We start from the raw sequence: 13,917 nt of genomic DNA on the forward strand, positions 1-13,917 counted from the left end.
ATGATGACATGAGTGAGTCTAATGTCAACAACAATGAGAGACCTTTTACTGAACGAGAAAGGTCACGGCCTAACAATGATATTAAAGCTGACATTCCGGAGTATGATGGCAAACTCGATGCTGATGAGTTTGTAGAATGGTTGAGAACGGTGGAGAGAGTGTTTGACTATAAGCAAACACCAGAGGAGAAAAAGGTGAAAATTGTGGCCTTGAAGCTACGAAAATATGCCTCAACTTGGTGGGCTAGTGTGTGCGCCAAGAGGGAAAGGCAAGACAAAGAAAAAGTGAGATCATGGGTTAAGATGAAGAAATTGTTGAAGCAAAAGTTTCTTCCCACATACTATGTGCAAGAAAACTTTTCAAAATTCCATAACCTCAAGCAAGGTACAAAATCGGTAGAAGAATATGCTAGGGAATTTGAAGGATTTGTCATGAAATGTGGAGTAGAGGAAGATGAACCTCAAACATTGGTGCGTTTTTTGGGAGGACTTGACCCAAAAATAGCCAATGTGGCCGAGCTACACCCTTACACCACCCTTGAAGAGCTCATTATCTTAGCACATAAGATTGAGCAACAACAAAAGGCAAGAGGCAAAAGTGATTCTTCACGTTTTGCTTCTCAATCCTCATCTCCCCAAAAAAGGCAAACAAATTTCCAACCTTTCAAATCCGCAACCACCCAACCTACTTCTAAACCACCCTCTCAAACCACCCAAAACTCCAATCCAAAACCAGGCCCAAGAAGATGCTTTAGGTGTCAAGGCCTTGGGCATATGGCTAGTGATTGTCCAAATAAAAAAATTGTTGCATTGATTGATTATGAAGAGGAGAACGAATTAGAGGTTGAAGAGGACATCAATCTAGAGGAGAATGATGACTATGCGTGTCTAGGTCCGGATGAAGGAGAATGTTTGGTGGTTCGACGTACACTAAGCAATATGTTGGACCAAGAAGGGAGCTTGCAACGTGAGGCAATCTTTCGCACTCGTTGCACCATTGGAGGAAAGGTATGCACTTTGATTATTGATGGAGGTAGTTGTACCAATGTAGCTTCGCAAGTTATGATAGACAAGTTGAAAATGAAAACTATCCCTCATCCTACACCATATAAAATTCAATGGTTAAGTCATAGTAAAGGGATTTATGTCACACAACAAGTCTTGTTATCATTTAGCATTGGTAAAACTTATGAGGAAGAATTATGGTGTGATGTTGTACCTATGGATGCATGTCATGTTTTACTTGGTAGGCCTTGGTTATTTGATAGACGTGTGATGCATGATGGTTACAAAAACACCTACTCCTTTTCTAAGGATGGAAAGAAAATTGTCCTTACCTCTTTAATCCCCAAAAATGATCACTCCACATCCACGCTTCCCACTTCCCTCACCACTCTTTGCCTCTCAGAAAAAAATCACCCACTCCTTGCCTCTCTTCTCAAAACCTATGCTCATGTTTTCCCCAACGATATCCTTCATGGATTACCCCCAAAGCATATCAAGTATCGGTTTCCTATTCCAATATTGGTTGATAATGCTTACAAAGTTGCATTGCACGGAGAGTATGGTGTTTCTAGCATCTTTAATGTGACTGATTTATCACTTTACTTTGATGAGCTTGAAGAATTGCCGAGTTTGAGGGCAAACTCTTTTCAAGAAGGGGGGAATGTTGTAGCCAAGCCTAACAACTTGGTTATGGACGTTTCTTTGGTCCAAGATGTAGCATCATGCATTGATGCTATGCGTTCTATCTATGTGCAACAAGATATTCAATCCTTTGAGTTTCTTGTTGTTCTTATTAACTAGTTCATTCTAGTTCTTTTTATGCTTTGAATAAATTGTAAACTTTAGTTCTTTTAAGTTTGCAAATTAGTTATATTTTTCTTACTTCTTTTTAGCTAATTTTAGTTCGAAAAATATTGTTACATTCACATAAAGTACAAGTACAAGATACACAAAAGAAGACAGCCATTTAAGCTTGGAAAACAACATAGAATCCGAAATTCTTTTGGAGGAATCTCAAGGCTTCAAAATGGGAGTTACAATCAGTTTTCAAAGAGGAATTACAAGCCATTACAAGCCTTAATTTCAGCCTTTAAGTGGCCGTTAATTTCAGTCAAACTTGGAGCATCTTAAGCCTTAATTTCGGCCTTCATTTGGCTGTTCAATTCGGTCAGCTTTTGGAGCAACTAAAGGGCGTCCAAATACACTTTAGTCCACATACATTCAAGCTACTTTCAAGGCTAGAATCAAGGGGAAATTACTCTTCTTTTGCTGTTTGAATTAGGCGTGAATTATGGGGCTGTTTTGCTTCTAATTTGCTGCTTTGTTGGGCGTAAATCAAGGGGAGTTTAAAGCCTTCACTTGCTGCTTTGTTGGGCGTAAATCAAGGGGAGTTTAAGCCTTCATTTGCTGCTTTGTTGGACGTGCATTAAGGGGGAGTTAAGCTCTCTTATTTTCTGATTTTTGGAGCATCTTTTGGAGGTTACAAACCGCCACTTTCTAAGCTTATGTACCTAGTTAAGTTTAGCTTCTTTAATTGATGTATCTAGACATTAAAAATCAGATTTTGATGCTTAGTTTAAGCATGTAACAAGTGAGCTAAAAAGTCACTTAAGTTAGCTTGTACTTATGATGCTTGTTTACTATAAATAACAAGCAAATGTGAATGAAAAATATAGAGAATATTTTGAACAAAAAATTGTGTTTTTACACTCGTTTCTTGGATTAGAAACAAACTTGAAATTCTTGGATTTGGAATTTCGTTTCCTTTGCTTAGTTAACTAGCTTAGACTACTAGTTGGCTTGTGATCTTAGGAACCCAAACTCGTTTCTTAGTGGTGTGTCTGTATCTAAGAAGCCTTTTTGGTTTTAGTCTTACTTATCCTTGGTTTATCCCTTGTGTATTTCGGGTTGATACTCCAAATATACAACATTTGGCGCTAGAAGGAGGGGGACTAGCAAAAAAAAAAAAAAAAAAAAAAAAAAAAAAAAAAAAAAATACTCGTCCCAAAACACATATCCCAAACACCTACCCCAAACACAAACCCAAACACAACCATGACAAACGTTCCACCACCTAATTGGCAAGAATATGTCAATAAGGTTGAGCAAGAGAAAGAAGACATGGAGCAACGAATGAAATATATGCAAGATCAACTGAAAGATCTTACTCTTAAGTTGCACCATAATAGAGAAGGTTCACCCTCTCATAGTGATGATGACATGAGTGAGTCTAATGTCAACAACAATGAGAGACCTTTTACTGAACGAGAAAGGTCACGGCCTAACAATGATATTAAAGCTGACATTCCGGAGTATGATGGCAAACTCGATGCTGATGAGTTTGTAGAATGGTTGAGAACGGTGGAGAGAGTGTTTGACTATAAGCAAACACCAGAGGAGAAAAAGGTGAAAATTGTGGCCTTGAAGCTACGAAAATATGCCTCAACTTGGTGGGCTAGTGTGTGCGCCAAGAGGGAAAGGCAAGACAAAGAAAAAGTGAGATCATGGGTTAAGATGAAGAAATTGTTGAAGCAAAAGTTTCTTCCCACATACTATGTGCAAGAAAACTTTTCAAAATTCCATAACCTCAAGCAAGGTACAAAATCGGTAGAAGAATATGCTAGGGAATTTGAAGGATTTGTCATGAAATGTGGAGTAGAGGAAGATGAACCTCAAACATTGGTGCGTTTTTTGGGAGGACTTGACCCAAAAATAGCCAATGTGGCCGAGCTACACCCTTACACCACCCTTGAAGAGCTCATTATCTTAGCACATAAGATTGAGCAACAACAAAAGGCAAGAGGCAAAAGTGATTCTTCACGTTTTGCTTCTCAATCCTCATCTCCCCAAAAAAGGCAAACAAATTTCCAACCTTTCAAATCCGCAACCACCCAACCTACTTCTAAACCACCCTCTCAAACCACCCAAAACTCCAATCCAAAACCAGGCCCAAGAAGATGCTTTAGGTGTCAAGGCCTTGGGCATATGGCTAGTGATTGTCCAAATAAAAAAATTGTTGCATTGATTGATTATGAAGAGGAGAACGAATTAGAGGTTGAAGAGGACATCAATCTAGAGGAGAATGATGACTATGCGTGTCTAGGTCCGGATGAAGGAGAATGTTTGGTGGTTCGACGTACACTAAGCAATATGTTGGACCAAGAAGGGAGCTTGCAACGTGAGGCAATCTTTCGCACTCGTTGCACCATTGGAGGAAAGGTATGCACTTTGATTATTGATGGAGGTAGTTGTACCAATGTAGCTTCGCAAGTTATGATAGACAAGTTGAAAATGAAAACTATCCCTCATCCTACACCATATAAAATTCAATGGTTAAGTCATAGTAAAGGGATTTATGTCACACAACAAGTCTTGTTATCATTTAGCATTGGTAAAACTTATGAGGAAGAATTATGGTGTGATGTTGTACCTATGGATGCATGTCATGTTTTACTTGGTAGGCCTTGGTTATTTGATAGACGTGTGATGCATGATGGTTACAAAAACACCTACTCCTTTTCTAAGGATGGAAAGAAAATTGTCCTTACCTCTTTAATCCCCAAAAATGATCACTCCACATCCACGCTTCCCACTTCCCTCACCACTCTTTGCCTCTCAGAAAAAAATCACCCACTCCTTGCCTCTCTTCTCAAAACCTATGCTCATGTTTTCCCCAACGATATCCTTCATGGATTACCCCCAAAGCATATCAAGTATCGGTTTCCTATTCCAATATTGGTTGATAATGCTTACAAAGTTGCATTGCACGGAGAGTATGGTGTTTCTAGCATCTTTAATGTGACTGATTTATCACTTTACTTTGATGAGCTTGAAGAATTGCCGAGTTTGAGGGCAAACTCTTTTCAAGAAGGGGGGAATGTTGTAGCCAAGCCTAACAACTTGGTTATGGACGTTTCTTTGGTCCAAGATGTAGCATCATGCATTGATGCTATGCGTTCTATCTATGTGCAACAAGATATTCAATCCTTTGAGTTTCTTGTTGTTCTTATTAACTAGTTCATTCTAGTTCTTTTTATGCTTTGAATAAATTGTAAACTTTAGTTCTTTTAAGTTTGCAAATTAGTTATATTTTTCTTACTTCTTTTTAGCTAATTTTAGTTCGAAAAATATTGTTACATTCACATAAAGTACAAGTACAAGATACACAAAAGAAGACAGCCATTTAAGCTTGGAAAACAACATAGAATCCGAAATTCTTTTGGAGGAATCTCAAGGCTTCAAAATGGGAGTTACAATCAGTTTTCAAAGAGGAATTACAAGCCATTACAAGCCTTAATTTCAGCCTTTAAGTGGCCGTTAATTTCAGTCAAACTTGGAGCATCTTAAGCCTTAATTTCGGCCTTCATTTGGCTGTTCAATTCGGTCAGCTTTTGGAGCAACTAAAGGGCGTCCAAATACACTTTAGTCCACATACATTCAAGCTACTTTCAAGGCTAGAATCAAGGGGAAATTACTCTTCTTTTGCTGTTTGAATTAGGCGTGAATTATGGGGCTGTTTTGCTTCTAATTTGCTGCTTTGTTGGGCGTAAATCAAGGGGAGTTTAAAGCCTTCACTTGCTGCTTTGTTGGGCGTAAATCAAGGGGAGTTTAAGCCTTCATTTGCTGCTTTGTTGGACGTGCATTAAGGGGGAGTTAAGCTCTCTTATTTTCTGATTTTTGGAGCATCTTTTGGAGGTTACAAACCGCCACTTTCTAAGCTTATGTACCTAGTTAAGTTTAGCTTCTTTAATTGATGTATCTAGACATTAAAAATCAGATTTTGATGCTTAGTTTAAGCATGTAACAAGTGAGCTAAAAAGTCACTTAAGTTAGCTTGTACTTATGATGCTTGTTTACTATAAATAACAAGCAAATGTGAATGAAAAATATAGAGAATATTTTGAACAAAAAATTGTGTTTTTACACTCGTTTCTTGGATTAGAAACAAACTTGAAATTCTTGGATTTGGAATTTCGTTTCCTTTGCTTAGTTAACTAGCTTAGACTACTAGTTGGCTTGTGATCTTAGGAACCCAAACTCGTTTCTTAGTGGTGTGTCTGTATCTAAGAAGCCTTTTTGGTTTTAGTCTTACTTATCCTTGGTTTATCCCTTGTGTATTTCGGGTTGATACTCCAAATATACAACACTTTCATTTGATTAAAATTGCTTTGTTAAATGCAGTTGACTTTCATTTGCTTCAAAAAGCTTTGTTTGAATGTGTTGGACTTTCATTTCATTCAAATACCTTTGTTGAATGCATTTGACTTTCATTTGCTTAAAAAAGCTTTAATCGAATGAGTTTGACTTTCATTTGATTAAATAGCTTTGTTCAATGCATTTGACTTTCATTTGATTTAAAAAGCTTTGTTTGAATGTGTTTGACATTCATTTGATTCAAATAGCTTTGTTGAATGCATTTGAATTTTGTTTGATTCAAAAACCTCTGTTTGAATGTGTTTGAATTCATTTGATTCAAATAGATTTGTTGAATGCATTTCATTTTCATTTGAATCAAAAAGCTTTCTTTGAATGTGTTGTACTTTCATTTGATTTAAATAACTTTGTTGAATGCATTGAACTCTCATTTGCTTCAAAAAGCTTTTTTTGAATGTGTTTGACTTTCGTTTGGTTTTAAAACCTTTGTTTGAATGTGTTTGAATTCATTTGATTTAAATAGCTTTGTTGAATGCTTTTGACTTTCATTTGATTCAAAAAGCTTTGTTTGAAAGTGTTTGATTTTCATTTGATTCAAAGAGCTTTGTTGAATGTGCTTGACATTCATATGATTCATATAGTTTTGTTAAATGCATTAGACTTTCATTTTCTTCAAAAACCATTGTTTGAAAGTGTTTGACTTTCATTTGACTTAAACATCTTTGTTGAATGTATTTGACTTTCATTTGCTTCAAAAAGCTTTTTTTGAATGTGTTTGACTTTCATTTGATTCAAATGGCTTTGTTCAATGCATTTGATTTTCATTTGCTTCATTAACTTTTGTTTTAATATGTTTGACTTTCATTTGATTTAAAAACATTTGTTTGAATGTGTTTGAATTCATTTGATTCAAATAGCTTTGTTGAATGCATTTGACTTTCATTTGAGTCAAAAAGCTTTCTTTAAATGTGTTTGACTTTCATTTGAATGAATTGGCTTTGTTGAATGCCTTTAACTTTCATTTGCTTTAAAAACCTTTGTTTAATGTGTTTGAATTCATTTGATTCAAATAGCTTTGTTGAATGCATTTGACTTTCATTTGATTCAAAAAGCTTTGTTTCAATGTGTTGGACTTTCATTTGACTCAAAATACCTTTGTTGAATGCATTTGACTTTCATTTGCTTCAAAAAGATTTGTTTGAATGTGTTTGACTTTTATTTGATTCATATAGCTTTGTTGAATGCAATTGACTTTCATTTGCTTTAAACTGTTTTATTTGAATGTGTTTGACTTTTATTTGATTTAAAAACCTTTGTTTGAATGTGTTTGAATTCACTTGATTTAAATAGCTTTGTTGAATGCATTTGACTTTCTTTGCTTCAAAAAGCTTTGTTTGAATGTGTTTGACTTGCATCTGAATGAAATGGCTTTGTTGAATGCATTTTTTTACTTCAAAAACCTTTGTTTGAATGTGTTTGAATTCATTTGATTCAAATAGCTTTGTTAAATGCATTTGACTTTCATTTGATTCAAAAAGCTTTGTTTGAATGTGTTTGACTTTCTTCTGATTTAAATAGCTTTGTTGAATGTGTTTGACTTTCATCTGATTTAAATAACATTTCGCTTTCAATTGTTTCAAAATTCTATGTTTGAATTTGTTTGACTTTCAATTGGTTTAAAACCTTTGTTTGAATGTGTTTGAATTCATTTGATTCAAATTGCTGTGTTGAATGCATTTGACTTTCATTTGAATCAAAAAGCTTTATTTGAAAGTGTTTGACTTTCATTTGATTCAAACAGCTTTATTGAATGCATTTGACTTTCATTTGCTTCAAAAACCTTTGTTTAAATGTGTTTGACTTTCATTTCATTCAAATAGCTTTGTCAAATGCATTATATTTTCATTTGAGTCTAAAAGCTTTCTTTGAATGTGTTTGACTTTTTTTGATACAAATAGCTTTGTTGAATGCAATTGACTTTTTTTTGCTTAAAAATGCTTTGTTTGAATGTGTTTGACTTTCATTTGGTTTTAAAAACCTTTGTTTGAATGTGTTTGAATTCATTTTATTCAAATAGCTTTGTTAAATGCATTTGACTTTCATTTGAGTCAAAAAGCTTTCTTTGAATGTGTTTGACTTTCATTTAAATGAATTGGCTTTGTTGAATGCCTTTAACTTTCATTTGCTTTAAAAACCTTTGTTTAATGTGTTTGAATTCATTTGATTCAAATAACTTTGTTGAATGCATTTGACTTTCATTTGATTCAAAAAGCTTTGTTTCAATGTGTTGGACTTTCATTTGACTCAAATATCTTTGTTGAATGCATTTGACTTTCATTTGCTTCAAAAAGCTTTGTTTGAATGTGTTTGACTTTTATTTGATTCATATAGCTTTGTTGAATGCAATTGACTTTCATTTGCTTTAAAATGTTTTATTTGAATGTGTTTGACTTTTATTTGATTTAAAAACCTTTGTTTGAATGTGTTTGAATTCACTTGATTTAAATAGCTTTGTTGAATGCATTTGACTTTCATTTGTTTCAAAAAGCTTTGTTTGAATGTATTTGACTTCCATTTGATTCATATAGCTTTGTTTAATGCAATTGGCTTTCATTTGCTTTAAATTGCTTTGTTGGAATGTGTTTTACTTTTATTTGATTTAAAAACCTTTGTTTGAATTTGTTTGAATTCATTTGATTTATATAGCTTTGTTGAATGCATTTGACTTTCATTTGAATCAAAAAGCTTTGTTTGAAAGTGTTTGACTTTCATTTGATTCAAACAGCTTTATTGAATGCATTTGACTTTCATTTGCTTCAAAAAGCTTTGTTTGAATGTGTTTGACTTTCATTTCATTCAAATAGCTTTGTTAAATGCATTAGACTTTCATTTGAGTCTAAAAGCTTTCTTTGAATGTGTTTGACTTTCCTTTGATTCAAATGGCTTTGTTGAATGCAGTTGACTTTTTTTTGTTTCAAAATGTTTTGTTTGAATGTGTTTGACTTTCATTTGGTTTTAAAAACCATTGTTTGAATGTGTTTGAATTCGTTTGATTCAAATAGCTTTGTTAAATGCATTTGACTTTCATTTGCTTCAAAAAGCTTTGTTTGAATGCGTTTGACTTTCATTTGATTCAAATAGCTTTGTTAAATGCATTTGACTTTTATTTACTTCAAAAAGCTTTGTTTGAATGTTTTTGACTTTCATTTGATTCATATAGGTTTGTTGAATGCAATTGACTATCGTTTGCTTTAAAATGCTTTAATTGAATGTGTTTGACTTTTATTGGATTTAAAAACCTTTGTTTGAATGAGTTTGAATTCATTTGATTCATATAGATTTGTTGAATGCATTTAACTTTCATTTGATTCCAAAAGCTTTGTTTGAAAGTGTTTGACTTTCATTTGATTTAAACAGCTTTGTTGAATGCATTTGACTTTCAATTGCTTTAAAATGCTTTCTTTTTAAAGTGTTTGACTTTCATTTAATTTAAAAACCTTTGGTTGAATTTGTTTGAATCCATTTGATTCAAATAGCTTTGTTGAATGCATTTGACTTTCATTTTATTTAAAAAGCTTTTTTTGAATGTGTTTGTTTTTCATTTGATTCAAATAGCTTTGTTGAATGCATTTGACTTTTATTAGCTTCAAGATGGTTTGTTTGAATGTGTTTGACTTTCATTTGATATAAAAACCTTTGTTTGAAGGTGTTTGAATTCATTTGATTCAAATAGCTTTGTTGAATGCATTTGATTCAAAAAGCTTTGTTTGAAAGTGTTTGACTTTAATTTGATTCAAAAAGCTTTGTTGAATGCATTTGACTTTCATTTGTTTCGCAGCATCTGTTTGACTTTCATTTGACTTTCATTTGATTCAAATAGCTTTGTTAAATGCATTTTACTTTCATTTGCTTCAAAAAGCCTTTTTCGAATGTGATTGACTTTCATTTGATTCAAATAGCTTTGTCAAATGCATTTGATTTTCATTTGAGTCAAAAAGCTTTCTTTGAATGTGTTTGACTTTTATTTAATTCAAATAGCTTTGTGGAATGCATTTCACTTTCATTTGCTTAAAAAAGCTTTGTTTGAATGTATTTGACTTTCCTCTGAATCAAATAGCTTTGTTGAATGCAATTGACTTATTTTTGCTTCAAAATGCTTTGTTTGGATGTGTTTGACTTTTATTTGGTTTAAAAACCTTTGTTTTAATGTGTTTGAATTCATCTGATTCAAATAGCTTAGTTGAATGCATTTGACTTTCATTTGATTCAAAAAGCTTTGTTTGAAAGTGTTTGACTTTCATTTGATTTAAACAGCTTTGTTGAATGCATTTCACTTTCATTTGCTTCAAAAAGATTTGTTTGAATGTGTTCGACTTTCGTTTGATTCTAATACCATTGTGAAATTCATTTGACTTTCATTTGCTTCAAGAAGCTTTGTTTGAATGTGTTTGACTTTCATTTGATTTATATAGCTTTGTTGAATGCAATTCGACATTCATTTGATTCAAAAAACTTTGTTTGAATTTGTTAGACTTTCAATTGATTCAAATAGCTTTGTTTGAATGTGTTTGACTTTCATTTTATTCAAATAGCTTTGTTAAATGCATTAGACTTTAATTTGAGTCTAAAAGCTTTCTTTGAATGTGTTTGACTTTCTTTTGATTCAAATAGCTTTGGTGAATACAATTGACTTTTTTTTGCTTCAAAATGCTTTGTTTGAATGTGTTTGACTTTCATTTAGTTTTAAAAACCATTGTTTGAATGTGTTTGAATTCATTTGATTCAAATAGCTTTGTTAAATGCATTTGACTTCATTTTCTCCAAAAAGCTTTGTTTGAATGTGTTTGTCTTTCATTTAATTCAAATAGCTTTGTTTGAATGTTTTTTATTTTCATTTGATTCATATAGCTTTGTTGAATGCAATTGACTTTCATTTGCTTTAAAATGCTTTGTTTGAATGTGTTTGACTTTTATTTGATTTAAAAACCTTTGTTTGAATGTGTTTGAATTCATTTGATTCAAATAGCTTTGTTGAATGCATTTCACTTTCATTAGATTCAAAAATCTTTGTTTGAAACCGTTTGACTTTCATTTGATTTAAACAGCTTTGTTGAATGCATTTGACTTTCATTTGATTGAAAAAGCTTTGTTTGAATGTGTTTGACTTTCATTTGATTCAAATATCTTTGTTGAATGCATTTGATTTTCATTTGATTCTAAAAGCATTGTTTGAATGTGTTTGACTTTCATTTGATTCAAATAGCTTTGATGAATGCATTATACTTTCATTTGAGTCAAAAGCTTTATTTGAATGAGTTTGACTTTCATTTGGTTCAAATCTCTTTGTTGAATGCATTTGACTTTAGTTTGCTTCAAAAAGCATTGTTTGAATGTGTTTGACTTTCATTTGATTCATATAGCTTTGTTGAATGCATTAGACTTTCATTTGCTTTAAAATGCTTTGTTTGAATGTATTTGACTTTTATTTGATTTAAAAACATTTGTTTGAATGTGTTTGAATTCATTTGATTCAAATAGCTTTGTTGAATGCATTTAACTTTCATTTCATTCAAAAAGATTTGTTTGAAAGTGTTTGAGTTTCATTTGATTTAAACAGCATTGCTGAATGCATTTGACTTTCATTTTATTCAAAAAGCTTTGTTTGAAAGTGTTTGGCTTTCATTTGACTTAAACAGCCTTGTTGAATGCATTTGACTTTCATTTGCTTCAAAAAGCTTTGTTTGAATGTGTTTCACTTTCATTTGATTTAAAAACCTTTGATTGAATGTGTTTGAATTCATTCGATTCAAATAGCTTTGTTAAATGCAATTAACTTTCATTTGAGGTAAAAAGATTTCTTTGAATGTGTTTGACTTTCATTTGATTCAAATAGCTTTGTTGAATGCATTTCACTTTTATTTGCTACAAAAAGCTTTGTTTGAATGTATTTGACTTTCATTTGGTTTAAAAACCTTTGTTTGAATGTGTTTGATTTTATTTGATTCAAATAGCTTTGTTGAATGCATTTGACTTTCATTTGATTTAAAAAGGTTTGTTAGAAAGTGTTTGACTTTCATTTGATTCATATAGCTCTGTTGAATGCAATTGACTTTAATTTGTTTTATAATGCTTTGTTTGAATGTGTTTGACTTTTATTTGATTTAAAAACCTTTATTTGAATGAGTATGATTTCATTGGACTCAAATAGCTTTGTTGAATGCATTTGACTTTCATTTGATTCAAAAAGCTTTGTTTGAAAGTGTTTGACTTTCATTAGATTTAAACATCTTTGTTGAATGCATTTGACTTTCATTCTCTTCAAAAAGCTTTGTTTGAATGTGTTTGACTTTCATTTATTTGAAATGGCTTTGTTCAATGTATTTCACTTTCATTTGCTTCAAAAAGCATTGTTTGAATGTGTTTGACTTCCATTTGATTAAAATGGCTTTGTTAAATGCATTTTACTTTAATTTGATTCAAAAAGCTTTGTTTGAATGTGTTTGACTATTATTTGATTCAAATAGCTTTTTTGAATGCATTTGACTTTCATTTGTTTCAAAAAGCTTTATTTGAATGTGTTTGAATTTCTTTTACTCAAATAGCTTTGTTGAATGCAATTGACTTTCATTTGATTTAAAAACCTTTGTTTAGTGTGTTTAACTTGCATTTGATTCAAATAGCTTTATAGAATACATTCAACTTTCATTTGATTCAAAAAGCATTGTTTGAATGTGTTTGACTTTCATTTGATTCAAATAGCTTTGTTGAATGCTATTGACTTTCATTTGATTCAAAAAGCTTTGTTTGAATGTGTTTGACTTTAATTTGATTCAAATAGCTTTGTTGAATGCATTTGATTTTCATTCTCTTCAAAAAGCTTTGTTTTAATGTGTTTGAATTTCATTTGATTGAGATAGCTTTGTTCAATGCATTTCACTTTGATTTGCTTTAAAAACCTTTCTTTGAATGTGTTTCACTTTCATTTGATTGAAATGGCTTTGTTGAATACATTTCACTTTCATTTGCCTCAAAAAGATTTGTTTGAATGTGTTTGACTTACATTTGATTCAAATACCTTTGTTGAATGTATTTGACTTTCATTTCCTTCAAAATGCTTTGTTTGAATGTGTTAGACTTTCATTTGATTTAAAAACATTTGTTTGAATGTGTTTGAATTCATTTGATTCAAATAGCTTTGTTGAATGCATTTGACTTTCATTTGAATCAAAAATCTTTGTTTGAAAGTGTTTGACTTTCATTTGATTCAAACAGCTTCGTTGAATGCATTTGACTTTCATTTGAATCAAAAAGCTTTCTTTGAATGAGTTTGACTTTCATTTGATTCAAATAGCTTTGTAGAATGTATTTGACTTTCATTTGCTTCAAAAAGCTTTGTTTGAATGTGTTTGACTTTCATCTGATTCAAATAGCTTTATGGAATGCATTTGATTTTCATTTGCTTCAATAAGCTTTGTTTGAATGTGTTTGACTTTTATTTGATTTAAAAAGCTTTGTTGAATGCATTTGACTTTCATTTGATCCAAAAAGCATTGTTTGAATGTGTTTAACTTTCATTTGATTCAAATAGCTTTGTTGAATGCATTAGACTTTTATTTGAGTCAAAAGCTTTATTTGAATGTGTTTGACTTTCATTTGGTTCAAATCGCTTTGTTGAATGAATTTGACTTTCATTTGCTTCAAAAAGCATTGTTTGAATGTGTTTGACTTTCATTTGATTCATATAGCTTTGTTGAATGCA

Source organism: Chenopodium album, chromosome 15 (genome assembly GCF_948465745.1).
Source record: "Chenopodium album chromosome 15, dcCheAlbu1.1, whole genome shotgun sequence".
Classification (NCBI taxonomy): domain Eukaryota; kingdom Viridiplantae; phylum Streptophyta; class Magnoliopsida; order Caryophyllales; family Amaranthaceae; genus Chenopodium; species Chenopodium album.